Source organism: Aplidium turbinatum, chromosome 3 (assembly GCF_918807975.1).
Source record: "Aplidium turbinatum chromosome 3, kaAplTurb1.1, whole genome shotgun sequence".
NCBI lineage: Eukaryota > Metazoa > Chordata > Ascidiacea > Aplousobranchia > Polyclinidae > Aplidium > Aplidium turbinatum.
Window position 1 is genome coordinate 21,939,955 of NC_137474.1, and position 20,346 is coordinate 21,960,300.

At 38.0% G+C, this 20,346-nt stretch overlaps 1 long non-coding RNA gene across 1 annotated transcript; it reads right to left on the reverse strand.

Annotated features, from left to right (window-relative positions):
* Positions 1–11,823: 11,823 nt before the first annotated feature.
* LOC145767495 (uncharacterized) lies at positions 11,824–16,571 on the reverse strand. Its single transcript, XR_014288792.1, has 4 exons — positions 16,433–16,571; positions 13,559–13,743; positions 12,508–12,636; positions 11,824–11,998 (listed from the first exon to the last, which is right to left on the reverse strand). It is a non-coding gene; the product is annotated as an uncharacterized LOC145767495 (long non-coding RNA).
* Between the last annotated feature and the right edge of the window lie 3,775 nt (positions 16,572–20,346).

The window sequence follows — 20,346 nt, forward strand, 5'->3', positions numbered from 1 at the left end:
CGTGCGCTTGAGCAACGCAGGTTAAGGACTGCTCTCCATTCAGCGGCATCTAATGGATGGAATAGTTCCCTGGCAACAAGACTTCAACAATCGGAAACTTCACTCTGTCAATCTCGGTGACAGGGCCTGCGTCAGTGATTTAAAGCCTCTACAAGTATGCGAAACTGCCAAGATTAAGCTCTGCAAAAAGCTTTCCAAGTCCGAGGATAAAGATTCAATCAATCAATCAATCAGTATACGCCACCCCCTGTTTGCTGTGATCGATAAATAGTGCTTCTACTAAACTTGCTGTAGTTTTCTCGTTTCTGCTCGGATTTTAACAATTTTGCCATCGTTGGAAAGCACGATCATACATCTACACCAGTGGTTCTCAACCAGTGGGCCATGGCTCACTGGTGGGCCATAGAAGCATTTTGAAGTGGGCCACAGACATATTTGAAAAATTGAAACATTTCTGAAAAAACTGAAACATATTTGAAAAAATGAAACATTTCGTTTCATTTTTGCCACTATAGTCAATTTTACAGTTGTGTGTTTGTTTAGTTACAATGAATGATGCTGCTATTTTTAGCTACAAAGTGGCAATCATCATTCTAATTATTGCAACATACAGTTTTATATCAACTCAGTTTTTACAACACTTTATGATGTAATTGTAATAGACTAGTTTGTGGTTACAATTAAGCCATCTTTATAGGCTAAGCGGTAGCTTTGTTGAACTTCTGCAGATCCGCTTTTTAGCACGTGCAGCATTTTATTTTGTGGATTATTTTGGCAAGGAATTAACAATACTTGAATCATTAAGTTTGATGAAGATTACATTCAGTATGTATGTACCGTACATCAATTTTTGATAACGGAGAAGAAAAAGGACAATGTGTATTACGTTGTAAAGTTCTTAGTCATCATTCATTGGGATCATCAAAACTCAAACTTTACCTGGAAAAAGTTTATCCTAATTACAAGGATGAAGATATATTTTTTTTTAACGAAAAAAAGATATTGTAAAACGTCAGCGCCTGGATTCAACAAGGAGATTCCAGCAACATTCCAAAAGCACTGTTCTGCTGCTTTTTGTTTATGAACCTTTTTTGTAATTTTTTTCTTACATAAAAACTGAATGGGCCACAGAACTTTCATGCAAACCAAAATGGGCCACGAAAGAAAAAAGGTTGAAAACCACTGATCTACACGAATCAATTAAACAGTAGCACAAAATAACTACTAGCTATCCTTGCAAACTGAAAGAATATGTCTTGCTTTATTCACCTGAAAAGTTTCAGATTTATATCTTTTCTACCAAACGAGTAATCGTTGTTCAAACTTAACCGCCCAGCGAAGCTTTTTTCAATGCATTGTAAAGGCGACTCGATCCTTATTCAGTATACGCCACCCCCTGTTTGCTGTGATCGATAAATAGTGCTTCCACTAAACTTGCTGTAGTTTTCTCGTTTCTGCTCAGATTTTTACAATTTTGCCATCGTTGGAAAGCACGATCATACATCTACAGTCGCTATGTTTTCTTGTTGCGAGTTCCAGGTTGAGATATTTAAATGTTTGGTATTGGCAAAACTCGCTCTTTTAATGCAGTTTCGTTTAAAATTAAGCAAACTTTGTTTTAAAGACATAAAGACTGAAAGCATCATTTTCAATATCGTGACGTCACACGCGTGCTAAAGGGGGGGGTTGCAACCCCCAACCCCCCTCCTTGGCTACAGAACTGGTAGGAAGGCCATGAACTACCCTCCAAACAATCCCAATTCGAACGGTTTAAATTGTGTTGCTTGTTCTTTGAACTGGACGAATGACAGAAACGGCTAGCATCTTGCTCTTTTCTTAGGTGTGAGATGTATCAGTGCTGTCCACATACGAGCGACGATTGCTCGCTTTATAGATAAGACATAAACCTGACCTTTTCAGTTGCATAAAGCAAGACCTACTCTTTCAATTTGCTAAGGTTCAATGATTTTATTGTAAAATTAAATTGCTGAGAATCGATACATATTGGTGAAGTTTAAGTTATTACAAGATGAAGATAGTACTTGTTCTGGATTTGTTGCCAATTGATTCGTTTAGATGTATGAGCGTACTTTCCAACGATGGCAAAATTGTTAAAATCCGAGCAGAAATGAGAAAGCTACAGCACTTTCAGTGGAAGGACTATTTACCGATAACTGCAAACAAGGGTGGCTTATACTGAATAAGGATCGATTCGCCTTTACAATGCATTGGAAAAAAGCTTCGCTGGGCGGTTAAGTTTGAACGACGATTGCTCGTTTGGTAGATGAGATATAAATCTGAAACTTTTCAGGTACATAAAGCAAGATATATACTCTTTAGATTTGCAAAGGTTTAATAATTTTATTGTATAAAGTAAATTGCTGAGAATTGGTACAAATTGGTGAAGTTTAAGTTATCACAAGATAAAGTTAGTACGGTACTTACTTTGTGCTTGCATTTAATTGATTCGGGTAGATATATAATTTTACTTTCCAACGATGGCAAAATTGTTAAAATTCGAGTAGAAATGAGAAAATTGCAGGAAGTTTAGTGGAAGCACTATTTACCGATCACTGCAAACAGGGGTGGCTTATACTAAATAAGGCTTGTACTAAATAATAAAAACACGCTTGATATCTTCAAGACATAACGTCCCTGGGTATAATTAAATTTCCACAAGATGATGATGTTGTTTTGGCTAGTTTGTTTTATTTGTTTTTGTCATTGTTTTCATGTCGTCAAGTTATAGCCTATCTATTTTGTGAGTTGTGCAAGGCCTATGGTGCGTTGCGCTTGAAATGGCTTTGCTCGTGATAGGATTTCTTTGTGGGGTTTTCTTTGCCTGCCTTGCTCTTCTTTGCTATGAGCTAAACGCATCAAGACGTGTTCCCCTTATGACCATCAGCACTCTTGATAACGCACCATGGCCGATCTTCATAGCAACTGTCCATACAAATCTTAAATATACCAGCTAAAGCTATGTGGGCTAATAAAGCTATAGCCTAAATATATGTTGTTTTTGTAACATTTTCTGTTTTTTATTTTCCCTTTATAGCCTATCTTAAATTTTTCTGAAGGTGTTGCGACCGTGCCAAATTTCTTTCAACTCAATAACTTACTTCGGTCTCAAGCACGTTTTAACGTTCGCGTTTTGTTGCTTGTACCTTTTTCTCGACCTATGCTGACGTGTATTGTTTTGATATTGTTACATCGCCATCAGGTTAAATTGGTAATTGATTTTTATATTTAAAAGTGGAAACACCGATTTTGTACAATGACTGATTTTGTTTTAAAATGTGCTTATTACTGCTTGAAGACTGAAGTCAACTAATAAGAAGCTTACTGTTACCTAACGTGTCAATATACTTTCTAAATCATATATATGCTTGTGCTGAGTATTCTTAGACAGTCTACAAACACAACATATAAACTGGCGACGAGGATTGGATTTTAAAAAGTTGTTTTCAGCAAGAAACCACTTCACAATGAGTAACAAAGAACTTGTTGAGCTACTGAAAACACAGTTACAACAGCAAAAGCTTCAAATTGAAGAACAGAATAAGCAAAGTAAAGAACAAATGGATATATTTCTTAAAACTATTCAGAAAATGGGAGAAAGTACCAGTGGAACTTCTACACACACTGAAAATGTAAGTTCTGTTTCCAATATAATGCCTAACTTTAGTGCATTTGATCCATCAATGGAGCTATGGACTGACTACTACTCTCGATTTGAAACATTTGTTAATGCCCATTCTGTTCCAGAAGTTAAAATTCCTCAAGTCTTTCTTACAAACCAGTCTCCTATGGTATACAAATTACTTCAAAATTTAGCCTTGCAACAACAACCATCAGTTGATGTCAACAAGCTAAACATAAATAACATTGTTGCTTTCATGTCAGAACAATATGACCCTAAAAGATTTGTAACTTGTGAAAGATATAAATTCTGGAGTGATATGAAACGTCGACCAAATGAATCTATCAATGATCTAGTTGCTCGAATCAGACAAGATGCAATTACTTGTGACTTTTCCTCTATTGTAAACCCTCAAGATGAGGCTATGTGTACCAAATTTCTTTGCTCTATCAAAAATGAAGCTGTTTTGAAAGCAATTTTCAAAGAAAAAAGTGATCAATTGACTTTTGCAAAGGCAATTCAAATTGCTATTGAGATTGAAGAAGCCGCTCAGGTTGCAAAAGAAACTGTATATGGCTCAAATGTTTTTCAACAAAGCCAAACCAATGTTGTTAAGCATCGCCAAGAGTATAAAGGCTCAGAAAAGAATCGCTTTTCTAGTAAATATTCAGGTGCTGCTAAAAACCAAAGTGAAATGGGTTTTGGCCTAACTTGCATTCGCTGCGGCAAGAAAGGACATCTGCCAAAAGTTTGTCGCTATAAAAATGCTAAATGTCACTACTGTGATAAAATAGGTCACATTGAATCAGCCTGTTTAGCCAAACGAAAAGATCAATCTGTAAAGACAATTACTTCAGCTAAACTACAAACTGTGAAAGCTATTAATGCTGTTCCTCAATTAGAACAAACCATTCAAATTGATGGGAAAAACATTTCGTTTGAAGTGGATACTGGAGCAGGTGAAAACTTTTTGTCAAAAACAAATTGGTTGAAGTTAGGAAAACCATGTCTGCAGAACATTGACACAAATTTTGAGTCAGCTTCTGGACACAAGCTTCCTATACTGGGATTGTACTGCCCACAGCAAGTCAACCTTATCAAAGATGGTAAGAAGCTGAATACTGACAACAACAAGGATGTGACTTTCATCATTACTGAGGTACCACATTTAAATCTTTTAGGTAGAGATGCAATTAAAACATTGAAACTATCAATTGATTCCTTAATTTTTCCTCACAAATCAAGTACTTCTGTAAACCATGTTTTTGATTCATTGAGTCCTGATACATCATTGCAAAAGGCATGCCAACAATTATGTCAAGAATTCCCTGAATTGTTTGAACCAGGACTAGGGTGTTTAAAAGATTTTGAGTTAAACATCAATTTCAAGAATGATGCAAAACCAATATTTTGTAAACCACGCCCTGTACCTTTTGCATTACAAGATGAGCTAACTCAAGCCTACGATGCAGGTATCGCCAAAGGTGTCTGGAAAATAACCCAATTTAATGACTACGGTACTCCAGTTGTACCTGTCCGCAAAGCCAAACTTCCTGGCCACAAAACTGCATCTATTCGCGTATGTGGTGACTACTCAGTTACTGTTAATTCTCAACTAGAGACGCATAGGCAACCACTGCCACTCCCAGAGGAATTAATGCAAAAGCTAGGAGGAGGCCATGGTTTTACAAAAATAGATTTATCTGATGCCTACAACCAAATTCCATTGACCCCTGAGAGTCAAAAGCGTCTTGCCTTGAGCACACACAAAGGTGTACTGTTTCAAATGAGGCTTCCATTCGGTATTAGTTCTGCTCCTGGTTATTTTCAGGAAATAATGTCTAAACTAACAGCTGATCTTAAAGGAGTTGCCGTATATCTCGATGATATATTGGTAAGTGGTTCAAGTGCCGAGGAGCACCTGCAAAACCTTCGAGCACTTTTGCAGCGCCTTCAAGAAAATGGTTTGAAATGTCGTTTAGAGAAATGTGTATTCGCTCAACCTAGTGTCGAATACCTTGGTCATCGGCTATCAAAATCGGGGATAGCCAAAGGTGTAAAGGTGGATGCCGTATTACAAATGCCACCACCTCATGATGTTTCTACATTGAAATCATTCCTTGGATCTGTACAATTCTATGGTAAGTTCTTACCTAATCTTTCAACTGTTACTGAACCACTCTACAAGCTAACTCGTAAAGGCATTGCATGGGAGTGGAATCATGTACATGATGAAGTTTTTAGAAACCTTAAAGCAATGTTATGTGCAGAACATGTTTTGGCACATTTTGATCCATCATTGCCTCTGGGAATTTCTTGTGACGCTTCAAGTGTTGGAATGGGTGCGATCTCATTTCATCGCTTGCCAGACGGAAGCGAACGCCCAATCACTAACGCGTCAAAAACCCTAACAGAAACACAACGACGATACAGTCAAATACAGAAAGAGGCACTTTCCATAATTTTCGCATTGCAAAAATTTCATCAATATTTATACGGACGAAAATTTATCTTGGTTACAGATCACAAACCGTTACTATCAGTTTTCGGTCCTTCTAAAGCAACTCCAGCTTTAGCAGCTAACCGCCTGGCTCGGTGGGCTTTAATATTGAGTCAGTATGATTACTCTATTGAATATAGAAAAACTGGAGATCATGGCAATGCCGATGCTCTTAGTAGATTACCCGTTGGTCCAGACCTTGACTTCGATGAAGAAGAACAAGAAGAAAATTCACACATTGTCAACGCAATCAAAACTATTAGTTTGCAACTAAATCCTGTCAACTCTGATTTAATAACCAAGACTTCTTGCAAAGATCCAGTTATTGCGGCTGTCATGCGTTACACTCGTGAAGGTTGGCCGGATGCAAAAACTGTTGATACGATTCAAACTGACAGCTATTCGGTGGAGGATTTCAGAAAAATGTCTTCATCTTTGTCCACGGAAAGCGGATGTTTATTGTACGGATCACGACTCGTGATCCCACAAACACTTCAGAAACAAGTGCTGCAACTGTTGCACCTTGGGCATTTTGGAATGCAACGTATGAAACAATTGGCCCGGACAGCTGTATACTGGCCGAGAATTGAAGAAGACATCATGCAGGCTTGTCGCCAATGTATTAACTGCGCTGAACATCAGAACAAGCCGGAGAAGCCAATCAATCATCCATGGATGCTACCTGAAAAGCCATGGAGCAGAGTTCATATAGACCATGCGATCAATTTCATGGGGAGGAATTGGCTTGTTTTAATCGACGCCTTCTCAAAATATCCTTGTGTCCATTCCACAACCTCTGTAGGTACTGAAGCTACAACCCAACTTCTTGAACAAGACTTTGCGCACTTCGGGTATCCCCATACCATTGTGTCGGACAATGCTACAGCATTTAAGTCCGATGATTTCAAAAAGTGGTGCAAAGAACGAGGAATTGTGCATTTAACTGGTGCACCCTACCATCCAGCCACCAATGGTGCAGCTGAGAGGTTAGTGCAATCTTTCAAACAAGCCTTGAAGAAGTCCAGCTTGCCACCACAGCAAGCCCTGCAAGAATTCCTCATTCAATACAGAAGAACTCCTTTACCAGGAGGGTATTCACCATCAGAACTTCTAAACGGAAGAATCATTCGTACGAAGATAGATGCTTTTATGCCTTCACCAGCTCATGCTGCGCAAGGCAAACAAATGAACAACAACCGACGAGATCAACGCGATGTCGTCGTCAATGAACATTATCCAGTGGGCACACCTTGCTATGCGTTGACTTATGGAACGCGAAATTCAAATTCTAAATGGGTTCCTGCCACGGTAGTAAAAAAGTACGGTACCCGAACTGTGAACGTGCGAGTCCAACCTCGAGGTCCGGTGTGGCGACGGCACGTGGATCAACTCCGACCACGATGCGAGACGCCAAATGACAATGATCTCGCAATCGGCGATGACGTATTCGACATTTCTGATGATAAATTTTGTTTTAACGAATGTGTAAATTTACCCGGTGTTTCCCCAGCTAATGATAAAATGCCTGTAAACAACAGACGATCTACCAGACGTCGTAAGCCACGAGCTATACATGATTGTTGACTCTTTCAATTATTTTCAAGAGTGGGTGTGAGGTGTTACATCGCCATCAGGTTAAATTGGTAATTGATTTTTATATTTAAAAGTGGAAACACCGATTTTGTACAATGACTGATTTTGTGTTAAAATGTGCTTATTACTGCTTGAAGACTGCAGTCAACTAATAAGAAGCTTACTGATACCTAACGTGTCAATATACTTTCTAAATCATATATATGCTTGTGCTGAGTATTCTTAGACAGTCTACAAACACAACAGATATGATGGTCAGAAATAAAAACAACTGAACTGAACTGAAGGATCGATTCGCCTTTACAATGCATTGGAAAAAAGTGTCGCCGAGCGGCTATGTTTGAACGACGATTGCCCGTTTTATAGATAAGATATAGGCCTAAACCTGAAACTTTTCAGGTGAATAAAGCAAGACATATTCTTTCAGTTTGCAAAGATTTAATGTATTTATTGCAAAAATTAGGTTGCTGAGAATCGTTACAAATTGGTGAAGTTTATGTTATCACAAGATAAAGCTAGTAGCCTACTTATTTTGTGCTACTGTTTAATTGATTCGTGTAGATGTATGATCGTGCTTTTCAACGATGGCAAAACTGTTAAAATCCGAGCAGAAACGAGAAAACTACAGCAAGTTTAGTGGAAGCACTATTTACCGATCACTGCAAACAGGGGTGGCTTATAGTGAATGAGGATCGATTCGCCTTTACAATGCATTGGAAAAAAGTGTCGCCGAGCGGCTACGTTTAAACGACGATTGCCTGTTTTGTAGATAAGATATAAACCTGAAACTTTAAACGTGCATAAAGCAAGACATACTCTTTGCAGTTGCGTTAGATTGGTACTTTTATTGTATAAATTAAAATGCGAGCAGAAATTAGATAGTTACAACACATTTAGTTGCAAACGTTTCATATTTTTATTTTTAAAGTTTAATTGGGTAAATTTTTAGTTGAATTGATGCAATTTGGTAAAGTTTATGACATTCTAGGTAGTTATATTCAACACTCGATGTTGGTTTAATGTTTTTATTGTAAAAACACAGTCAAATTGTCAAAAAATCCATATCCATTCCGCCTGTCACCTCCATTCCGCTGCTTTTTACCTTTCTTTTTTTCACCCTCCCAATAATAGTTGCGTCCGTTTTGTGACGTCATGTTGACCAGGGTGGCGGATTCTATACTTGCACCCATATTTTCTGGACCTGGTTTTTTTTGCCTCATCTGGGGGGTTTTTAGCACACAATCTAAATTTATTGAAAATTTGGCGCTTGCATCCTTGCTGCGAATTATTATCCCATTCGCCACGTCGTATTTATGTGAAGCAAAATTTTCTGCCTTGACGGTGATAAAACCAAATATCGATCACGAATAAACAGTGAAAGAGAAATGCGGGTGGCAATTTCAAAAATTCTACCAAGATTCCATGAACTTTGTGCAAACAAGCAAACAAGCCCACATGTCACATTGAATAATATGCATTGCTTTTTGTTGTTTGTTTGTTTTGTTTGTTTTGTTATCTTTATTCTGCATTGCGGGAACAAAACTTTAATCATAATCAATCAAAAGTTGTCAGACATGTTTTTTCATTTACTTTTATTTACTGGTGCGTCGCAAGTCCAGAAAACTTTTCCAGAGGCATCGCAACAAAAAAAGGTTTGAGAACCACTGCACTAAGCAGTTTAGGTGAACTGTAGTTAGCCTACTTGCAATAGGAGTTATACGGTACATACAGTGGTGTAGCATAACCATAGCGTGACTTATTTAATTGTGGGGCACTCCAGAAGCAGAAATATTTAACTTAACATGAAAATTTAGCCTTGGGCGATGTTTACAACTGGCCAAGTGAGCTGGTCGAAAAGGCTGAAAGGCTTGCTAAATTGACATTGCTAATGCAGTCAAATAGCTTGAGAAAAACTGCCAATGAAAAAGCCTTGGACACACTTGACAAACAGCTCCAGGAGAAAGTGTCATGCTTGTCATCTTTATGAAATGTTTTGTAACGTACAGTGTATAACCATTTATCTGGACTTGGGAATTCGTTGTTGAAAATAAATAAAAAATTTTGCGCTTAAATGATTGTGTAGCTGTACAAGCCTTAAAGCAGCCGGCGGCCATCGCGGCCATGGCCGCTAAGTAGTGCTTGAATGACCGCCTGTGCTATCTCCTTCGTCGGCCAAGTTTGGCCGCCGGTTTCTTCTAGCCAATTATTTAATTTCGCAATAGAATGATCGTGGATTAAATGTCGAAAATATGTAGTATCAAAGAGTGGCGCAGAATTAGGTCAGCGCATCATAGTCACTACTGTTGTACTGTATTGAATATATCCAGCTGCGATCACCAGCGCTGTAAGTCTTGTTTGCAATTCCCGATGTTTATTTTAACCAAGTGTTCTGAACTGCTAATTTACATCGGCTGGCAATATTGTTTTTTTTATATCGATTCAATGTTGTCGGACATTGAATCGTTGTTAAAAAGGAGAACTAGGTTAGTTGACATCCGTGGGTAAAACACGTGTCTTCATAGTTGAAAACGCTGTGGGTTAGTGACTTCACACCCTCAATGGTGACATCATAACGGAATAAATGATCAGGTTTTATGAAAGGCGGTATGCAGTTGAAACAATTTACTGAGCTGCGAGCAGTTAAAACAATTTAGGGTCGTTAGATGGTCCCGCAATGCCGGATTACAATCCCGATAAAGCATTTAATGCGTGGTACAACGATTCTATTATTTTGCAGGACGTCGCCCAGACTGCAACAACGCTAAGTGATCATTTTAACATTGTTGCAAGTTTAATGCTATTTACTTGTGCTATCGTTATTGTATTTTGGCCTCCAAGCACGCAGATATGGCCGCCGAGAAGGAGCTCTCGGTAGGCCACGATGGCTGCCGGAAAAAAACACGAGTTTTAAGGCCTGCTGTACCAAGATTGCTTGTATTTGTGTGTTCTTAATATCATTCATAAATCTTATTTACTGTACAATGTCTTTGTGATTCAGTGTTCAGAATCAAAAAGACAGTGTTCAGTGTTCTTTTCACTTATGGTACTTCATTTTGTCAGTAGTGTGATTTTTAATTGTTTTAGTTTGGCTTATGACAGGTTGCCATGTCCGATGGAATGAGGCTTTGAATTGCAATTTTAGTATAAATGTGACAGTTTATCCAAACTGATTTCAGTTCCCGAGAGTCTTTTGAAAAAAAAGAGTTTTTTCTTCAAACATGAATCTTCTACTGTACATTATTATTATTTTTCATACTGATTCGAATGTAATAAAGTCCGGATATACAATTTTAAACCTGTGCATGATCGTGTTTGGAATAATACAGCACAGAAATTTTCATTGATTAAGCACTGTTAACCCAGCAAACATTGTACTTCGGCCCAACGTAGTGTGACAGTTGGTAAAATAATGCTCCTCCGTTGGCACTACGTTGTGGCCGAAGTTGACCCAACGTATCTTGCACCATTCGTCGCAGTTGGGACAACTTCTTCAAAATGTTTGGGCCAACGTTATCCCAACTCTGCACCCAACGTAGTTCATCGTTGGTACCCTACGATGGCCCAACGTATTTTGCACCATTCATCGCAGTTGGGACAACTTCTTTAAAATGTTTGGGCCAACGTTATCCCAACTCTGCACCCAACGTAGTTCATCGTTGGTACCCTACGATGGCCCAACGTATTTTGCACCATTCATCGCAGTTGGGACAACTTCTTTAAAATGTTTGGACCAACGTTATCCCAACTCTGCACCCAACGTAGTTTATCGTTGGTACCCTACGATGGCCCAACGTATGTTGCACCATTCGTCGCAGTTGAGCCGACTTATTTTAAAATCTTTGGGCCTACGTAATCCCAACTCTACTGCCAACGTAGTTCATCGTCGGTACCTACGCTGGCCAAACGCACTTTGCACTTTTCGTCGCAGTTGGCCATACACATTTTGCACTAATCGTTGTAGTTGAGCAACGTTGGTTAAACTTAACCTGCAATTTCAAGTTGACACTGTCCTGATGATCCAATATGCCAATACGATGACCATCTTCTTATACTGAGCAAATTTAAGTCAATGATGTAAACAAACGTAAAGTTGTTGAAAAATACATTTATTCGAATGGTAAAATGCACCACCCATGCACAATTCACAGCTACGACAAGACATGCATAAAAGTCTAAAAACACAGTGGACTGAGGTACTTCATGCCTCATCAGAAGACTGCGCCTGGATGTAACAACGTGATCTGTGGCGGCTCAAACGCAAGTACCTATAAAACAATATGCAACATTTGTAAAGAAAGCAGGGATGAAAGAAAATATACTGTACAGTGCAAATTAGGTCGTGTTTACAGCACCGTGACAGAACAGACTCTAATTGCTACATATCCCATGGATATGTGTATGCAACACCCGGTTATGTTACAATAACAAGCATTTTTTTAATACATCCTAACATTCCTCAGTATGTTTTAATTCTGTAATTCGTAGCCTATACGATGGGGTGGGGAATGGGTATACCGTTATGTTCTATCAACCTCTAACATTAATGCACATTCGTTAATCGTGTTAATGCGGTTTGCCTTCTCTAACCAGTGCAAATTATTATTGTTATCAATTGATAGATCTTCGAAGTCAAGTCTTAAAATGTGTGTATATTTCTTGAAGTTCTGCTCCAGCAATAAACTAATCGCTGGTTAAGTAAATAAAAATGCTTTTATTGCCCTTATTGAGAGAATAGTAACGATTTGTCAGTGACGGAGAGAACAAATGAACATACCCGCAGTACTTTTTGTAGCAAGACGTTTAAGCCGGCCCCCATCGCGGTCTTCCCACGTCTTAAACCAGTCGCCCAGTTTGTGGTCGATTTCTTGTAGAGTGCATGATTTCGTATTGCTCTGGACAACATCTATAAGTAAAGCAGTTTTGTAAACAAATAATGTTACATCGATTTTTATTTTTACACAATCATCTACAGCAGTGGCCAGCGGCTCTTAACCTGTGGGTAATTACTCAATCTGGGGAAGTTTGAGGTCTTCCAGAGGGCAATGAGCAGGACAGTGCAAATTATTACCAATTTTTAATCAAACTTAAATCATTGTTGGGTTTGGCTTTGGCTATTCCATTCAATTGATTGCCAAAGACTAATAAAATTGGTACGAATGGAATTAATTTTATGCTGCTGTTTGGAAGTCTTCACGAGAAGATGCAGAACAACGTGTTCTTGTCGAAGGTTGCTTATTTGTGCGACTTTTTCTCTGACATAAACGCCTTGAACTGCTTGCAGGGCAAATGGACAAGGTTATGGGATTTAATAGACAAATAATAGATTTAAGATGCCCAACATGCTTAATTGCTTAAAGTGGGGTAACGGGTCAGAAAAGGTTAAGAACGTTGCTCTACAGAGTCTACAGTCTGTTTCACGTGCGTGGCACGATCATCAGGAGAGCTGTAATAAAAATAAAAGCGAGGACATCACCATAAGCATAGCCGCCGAACCCAGGAAGGTCGGCCTTCCTGACCTTTTCGCAGAGAAGGCCACCCTTCCCTGCGAAATCGGCCAGATCAACTTTCTAATCTCATCTTTTTTACTGCACACGAGTAAACAGCAGGTGTTTTTCAACTAGATCTAGACTGAGGCATTAATCAGGGATAGTAAACAGCAAATTGACAAAAAAGATTACGAAAAAGGTAAACTTCAGATGCTGCAAAACTTATGATATATCCAAGGTTGTTATTTCATTGAAAATTAATCATGAACAGTAAGTATTCTTTCTGGAGACGATATCATACCAACAAGAGGTGAATACAAAACTTAAACAAACACTTACCTATGACCATGTTCTTTAAGTTTTGCATGGAATCAAAAGAAAACTTTTTCTCTCCACTTAATGTATTTTCCCCTTCCCGGTCCGCGAGACGTAACTTGCGACTTCGTTTAACATCACCTGAGGCATCAATCGATTAACTGTGTCGTATAGGCTTTTTCCTCCTAGATACGACACAGTTGTTTGAACTGCAATAGAACAGATGGATGTTGAAATGCATAAGCCGAGATCGTTAAAACAGCATAGAAAGCAGTCCCATCAAACAGTCGCGGTGCGTACCAGGCTACCAGCGTACATAGGTGTCGAAATAGGGTGGGCCGGGTGGGCTTTATTTTAACAAAATATGTTTTGCCCACCTGTTTTCATGACACCTATGAAGTGTTCGTTACAATTATTTCCGTTTTTGTTTTTAGCTGAATTATCCAACCAACTGCAGTGTAACCTCTGAAGACTTGCAATAAACAAGATCACAGATATGCGTAAATCAAATGCACAATACCACATTCCAATTGACAACTTTGAAGGTGGGTATGTAAATGAACCCAAACCTCCAAACAGTAACATTGATACCAACATCAGATTGTTCCAAATTCCAGTTATTAACATCAAGGCTAAATATGTTCACCAAGTTGTCAACTTAAACCTCAAAGATATCAAGCATCTGCTCATGTATTTGGATTAAAACGTAGAGATGGCCTCATCACTATCAGACAAAAACTAAAGTCCCGAAAGCTGACGAAATTCTTCAATACCAAACACGATTTTAATGTTTGTGCAGACTAATACTGTGTGATGCTGAAACCAGCTTTGAAATTTTTGTGTTTTCAATATGGAGTTGTGTGATACAAACCATACAACAGCATGTCTGTAAGAATGTGAAGGACTGATTCACACTAAGCGTTTTGACTCCAATATGACATTTGAAATACAAATTAAATATGCACACAATGAATTCAGTTTATTTAAGAATTTCTAAAACAAAACTATATTCTGCCTCATTGAAGCCGAACTGTGACAGTGTGAATCAGCCATAAAAATAGTGGGTTACTCGAAGTCCACTTTGAAACTAGACTGTTTTATTGATTCTTTGATTGCTAAGATCAAGTGTATTTATACTAGAAGAGGACTTCATTTGTTTGAGTAAGTTTTTAAAAGTAGTTCTACTTGATGGGGTATGTTTCACAGTCATAAGATCAATCATTATACACTTTTGACATCGCACCCACTGCATCAGTGCTTGATTTTACTTTAAAAAATCAGTAATTTGCTTGTAACTTTTTTCTGTACATTTTTAAGAGAAAGTTCTTTGGAAATAAGATAGAAACATGTTACTTCTGCAGCATTTAAGCCAAAAACTAACTTTCTAGTATAAGCAGTTATCAAGATATGGCAAAATTAGCTATTTTCAGCTCGTTTGGTGAAATTGCACGGCCACTAGAGGGTGCAAGAACCCAGGGGCCATATATCAAGACCACTTTTTGAAATTCAATTTTTTTTATTTTTCACTCCACCCTAATGAACAATTCGTACCCTCAGTTACCTTGAAAAGATCAAGAGAAAAAATTAAAAAAACAGTCGCTGATCGTAGTTTCCGCAAACATTTTAAAAGAATTAGATATCGATTAGCTAGGCATCGGTATCCGCAAACAAACAAACTGAAAAGATCGAGAGAAAAAAATAGAACATTGCTGATCGCAGTTTCCGTTTTTCCGCAAACATTTTAAAATTTCCGGTAATGCAAACATTTTAAAATTTCCGGTAATGCAAACATTTTAAAGTTTCCGGTAATGATTCTAAGAGTTTGCCGAAGTCGCTGAACGCAGTTTCCGCAAACATTTTAAAAGGGTTAAGGTTTAGGGTGTTTCCGCAAACAAACAAACTGAAAAGATCGAGTGAAAAAAAAATAGAACAAAGCCGAAGTTGCTGATCGCAGTTTCCATTTTTCCACAGTTTCCGCAAACATTTTAAAATTTTTGGTAATGATCCTAAGAGCTTGCTGAAGTCGCCGATCGCACTCGCAGTTTCTGCAAACATTTAAAAAGGGGTACCTCTAAATACCCATTGTCAGGCATTAGACAAATCCTAGACAATGCCTTGAAATTACCGACAATGCCTGAAAGTAGCTACTCTACAATGCCTGACAACCCCTGAAAATGCTATAATGCCTAACAAACCCGTCAACCACTGATAATGATCGACAATGCCTGGAAATTCCCAACAATGCCTGAAAGTAGTTAGCCTACTCCACAATACCTGACAACCCCTGAAAATGCTCCACAAACCCCCAAAAAGCCTACTATGCCTGACAATGGGTATTTAGAGGTAGGCCTACCGTTTTAAAAGGGTTAGGCTTGATTAGAGTTTCCGCAAACATTTTAAAAGGGTTCGGGATTAGGGTTGATCAAAGTTTCCGCAAACATTTAAAAATTTCTTTAAATGATCCTAAGAGTTTTTATTTGTTTGCGGAAAAATTTTAAAATATTTGCAGAAACTGTGATCAGCGACTTCGGCTTTTTTTAATTTTTTTTTCGATCTTTTCAAGGTACGAACTGACGGTACGAATTGTTCATGGTGGTACTAATTAGGTTGCATCCGATGCTGCGCAATCTACTTCATAAAACAATCTGCAAAAAACTTGTGGTATATACATAATGCGGTGATAGTAGCAACATTCGAATCCTGATAAAAAACTTCTCGTTGACATAATAGTCATTTTTATGCCACTTGAAAGTGAAGATACCACTTTTTGAAAAAATCGAGTAGGCTACTTCTAAAAATGTTACTTCAAAACCAATAAACAGGTCACGTAATTGCCGTAAAAAGTATTAAATAGTTTACCCTGAAGAATAGATTAGAGTCAACTGAAATAAACCTTACCTGAGTTTCATGATGATCATTCATTTGGGCAGTGCTCTCATAAATGAAAACCTGAAAGTCCCCAAAGCTACGTCTAAAAATTCCTAGATTACATCAAAGTTCCCTAAATCATTATTACATTCAAACAGTTTCACGTTCTGAAACAAAAAGCAAGAGTTAAGCGGTTTAAACAACAACACTAGCAAAAACCATTCTACATAGCTTTGTTGTATTAGTGGGCAAAGTCTCACAGCAAAAAGCAGTACGGTATGTTAAATTACAGTGATGTTTAACATTACAGGGATACAGTGAAGATTTCCCAATGCTTATCACATGCTAAAAATGACATAAACTGTGCACGACTATCGACTTATTCATGAGAGCTAATTCGACTAGTAATTAGTTGATTAGTTCATGTGCTTCAGCATCTGTAGCTGAACTCTTCATGAGCCCTTGCCAACTGCAACAATTTAGCTCGATCCCTTAATCCCAGTTTGTCAGCTGACTTCATACCTTGGGTGTGTAGCAAACCAACTAAACTTTCTGACTTTAAACTGTTCCTGTAGTCAGTTTTAATGTTCTTCAAGCTATCCGTACTAAAAAGTCATTCAACTGGGGCATTTAAACATGGTAGGGACATTAGGCAAGTGACTACTTTGCTATGAACTCAAATACGGAAGAAAACTTGACAAATAAACTTCCATTGATTCTGCAAGCGAACAAGACAAAACTGCAAATGCAAATGGCGTCCAACTCCATTTGGGTTTTCGCGCGTTTTTTACGATTCACGTCACAGACAATTGTAGTTTCTGACTGCGCATGCGCATCGTCATCTCTTTGTAGTGAATTTTGAAAAAGCACGTTCAGATGTCCGCCATTTTTTCAATGCTTTAGATATGGTGTGCTGTGCATATGGATGTAGAAAACGAAGAAAATACAATTCAGATGATAAAAGGAGTAAATACTATTCCAAGATATTTACCAATCTCTCGGATCATGTGTTTGAATGCACCGTTACCAATAATCATATTTTTACACTAGTCAAAACTGTGTACAAATGTTATTTAAAAATTAGGTTTTACCGCATTGGTAAGAAAACTTGCAAGCAAATACAAGCTAAATGGTTCGTAAAACGCTTAACAAAAATTCTGTCTTAACAAACGTCTGTAGACGTTGAATCAGTGTAAAAATGACAGATTTTGTTGTATGGCTTGGCTGTAACAGCGCAGCTTTCACGCAAATTTGAGACAGTAACAATGGCGAATGCCTTTTTTTAATTTCTTCAATCGAGATGCGCTGTCTAGTTGTTATAAGATGTTTATGGTTTTTTTAAAGTGCTTGCCTGAAACACATGGTACGGGAAACTGTGTCCAATTATTCAGCTCAGTGTTGTCATAATTTTTTTCGAAAATAAAATGAAAACTTCGAAAACACAAATGAACGGAGCACGTAAAAATTGCGAGATGAAACTACAGCCCTGATCAATTTTAAGAAGGCAGAGTATAGTTATATAGAGCCATAGTAGAACACTAAAAAAACTAGCTGCTGCTAACAAACTTGAAAAACTGCAGCTAAATTTGCAAATTAGTGTTTTTTTTTCAGAATTAGTGATCCTCATAGTGATGCATGATTTAGAAAAACATTTCAAATTTTTTTTTTACTTATAGCAATAACGTAAAAAAATTGAGGGGTTACCGTAGTTCGCCCGCAAATAATGACGTTGGCCCAACGTTCTGTACAACTGCACACCAACATTGGAAAAACCGACTTTCTAATTCTAAGTTTTTTTGCATTTTCATTGTCCCATTACAATTGTAAAAGGAATACGATGAAGCAAACTTAAACAATTCTTCGAAGGTATCTTCAATTAAAATATTTCAAAAGTTGGCAAAGTTGGCAAAACTACACTACCCTCAGCCAACCCGAACAACCGTCAGCCAACGTTGGGCCAAGGAAAAATGTTTACTGGGAATGTGCAATTTAGATCAAAATCAGGTTGGGAATTTTTTTTATTTAGTAATATTGAAAAAGTAGGGAATTTTTAGAATTTAGTATTGAAAAAGTACCTACTTTTTCAATTTTTCAACAAATTCCCTGGGAAATTTGTTTATAAAAAATGTGTGAGAACCCTGACAATGTTTCTTAATTGCAGAACCAACATGCGAATGAGTTTTAATGCAGCATCAGGGGTCGATCTTAACTTTTTTTTCACTAGCTCACCGGACTAGTTGCTCCCCGTTTTCACTAGCCTGCACGATTTTTCATTAGTCCGACCAGTTTACTGACTTTTCACTTGTCTGATGACGTATTAAGATAAGCGTTTTGGCTTAGACTGAAACTAACTAAAGGCTTTCAGATTTCATTACGCACAAGAGAGCAACAATACGCACAAAAAAACCTTCTAGGTCACGGAGGCACACGAGCTCTTCAACTACGACAAGGTAGCAATCCAAAGAAGCCTCAATAGCGATAACTACCCAGCTAACACTAAGCATTAGACACTTTGTAGTAACGTTGAATCAGCATTTGATCACGATATATCAACAAAAAAACGTTAATTTCGCTAACTGCTGCTTGCTGGGATGCTGACTTCTCCGTGCTGACCAGGGTTGCCAACCTGTCTTCACCAAAAACAGCCAGACCTAGTCACAAAAAAACAGCTAAAAGAGCCAATTAGTATTCATTAAACATACACATATAAAAAGTGCACAACCAAATAGTGTCCCACCGAACTTTGACTTCAGCGACAACGCAGAAACATAGTTATTGAAAAGACAAGCAACTAGAAAAATTTCTAGTTTCGGCTTCAAAACGAAATTCGGTCGGACACTACAACCAAATATAAGGTAGAAATTACTGCTCGAATTGACGCAGACCGAATTTTTTCCTAAAAAAAATCACGAAAGATAAAATTAAGCCAAAAAAAGCCAAAATTATGTTGGCTTTTTATTAATTTGACAAAAAATCGATGAAACATGAAAAAAAGCCAGAAAAAGCCTAAATTTTCTGGCTTTTTTTACTTAAAAAAAATAAGCCAAGCGAGTTGAAAAACAGCCAGATTCTCAAAATCTGGCTTCAAAAAAGCCAAATTGGCAACTCTGTGCTGCCTAATACCACGCGTCGTGTCTAGCGAAAAAGCGAGAAAAAAAAGTAGTCACGTGCTCAGTTGACCGATTTTGCCGCCTTCTTCGTTTGCAGTATTTCAGAGTGACGTCGCCGATCGCCATTTTGTAAACCAAAACTTTTCACCGGCAAATATTTTCACTAGCCAATCGGACTAGTACTGCAAAATTTCTACTAGTCCGCGCAAATTTTCACTAGCCATTGGCTAGCGGACTACCGCTAAGATCGAGCCCTGAGCATGTGTTTCATGGTGAAATACTCATAAACAAAGACTCACATTTTGTCGATCAACAGGTTTTGGACTGACAACAACATCATTAAGTTTTGAAACCTTTACAAGATTTTCCTTCTCCTGTTGATGTAACTTTTTCAAGTCACTCCATTTGGCAATCATTTCCTTGTCATTGCATGTTAATCTTAGTTCTTGTGATGCTTCTGTGAACCAGTTTCGTATAGCCTAGATTTCATCAAATGCACAGAATTAAAAAGTATTAAAAAATATATATTCTTTTTGAATAAGGACCTTCTGAAGACCCCCCGGCCCCATTTAGGGTGAAACAGGCTGTAGAGGCTCTAGAGCAGGGTTTCCCAAACTGTTGTCCGCGGACTATTGGTGGTTCGCGGCGACTGCACAGTAGGGTGGAGTGAAAAATTTTTTTTCTTTCAAATCAAAAAGTCTAGTTTACCAAAATTCGGTGTTGACCCCAAAAACACCTTCAAACACAATTTTGGGTCGGTGCCCCCCAGGGGGTGCAGGCACACCCCCCCTAAAGTTCGAAAAACCCCAATTTTATAAAAAAAATAATATCTCA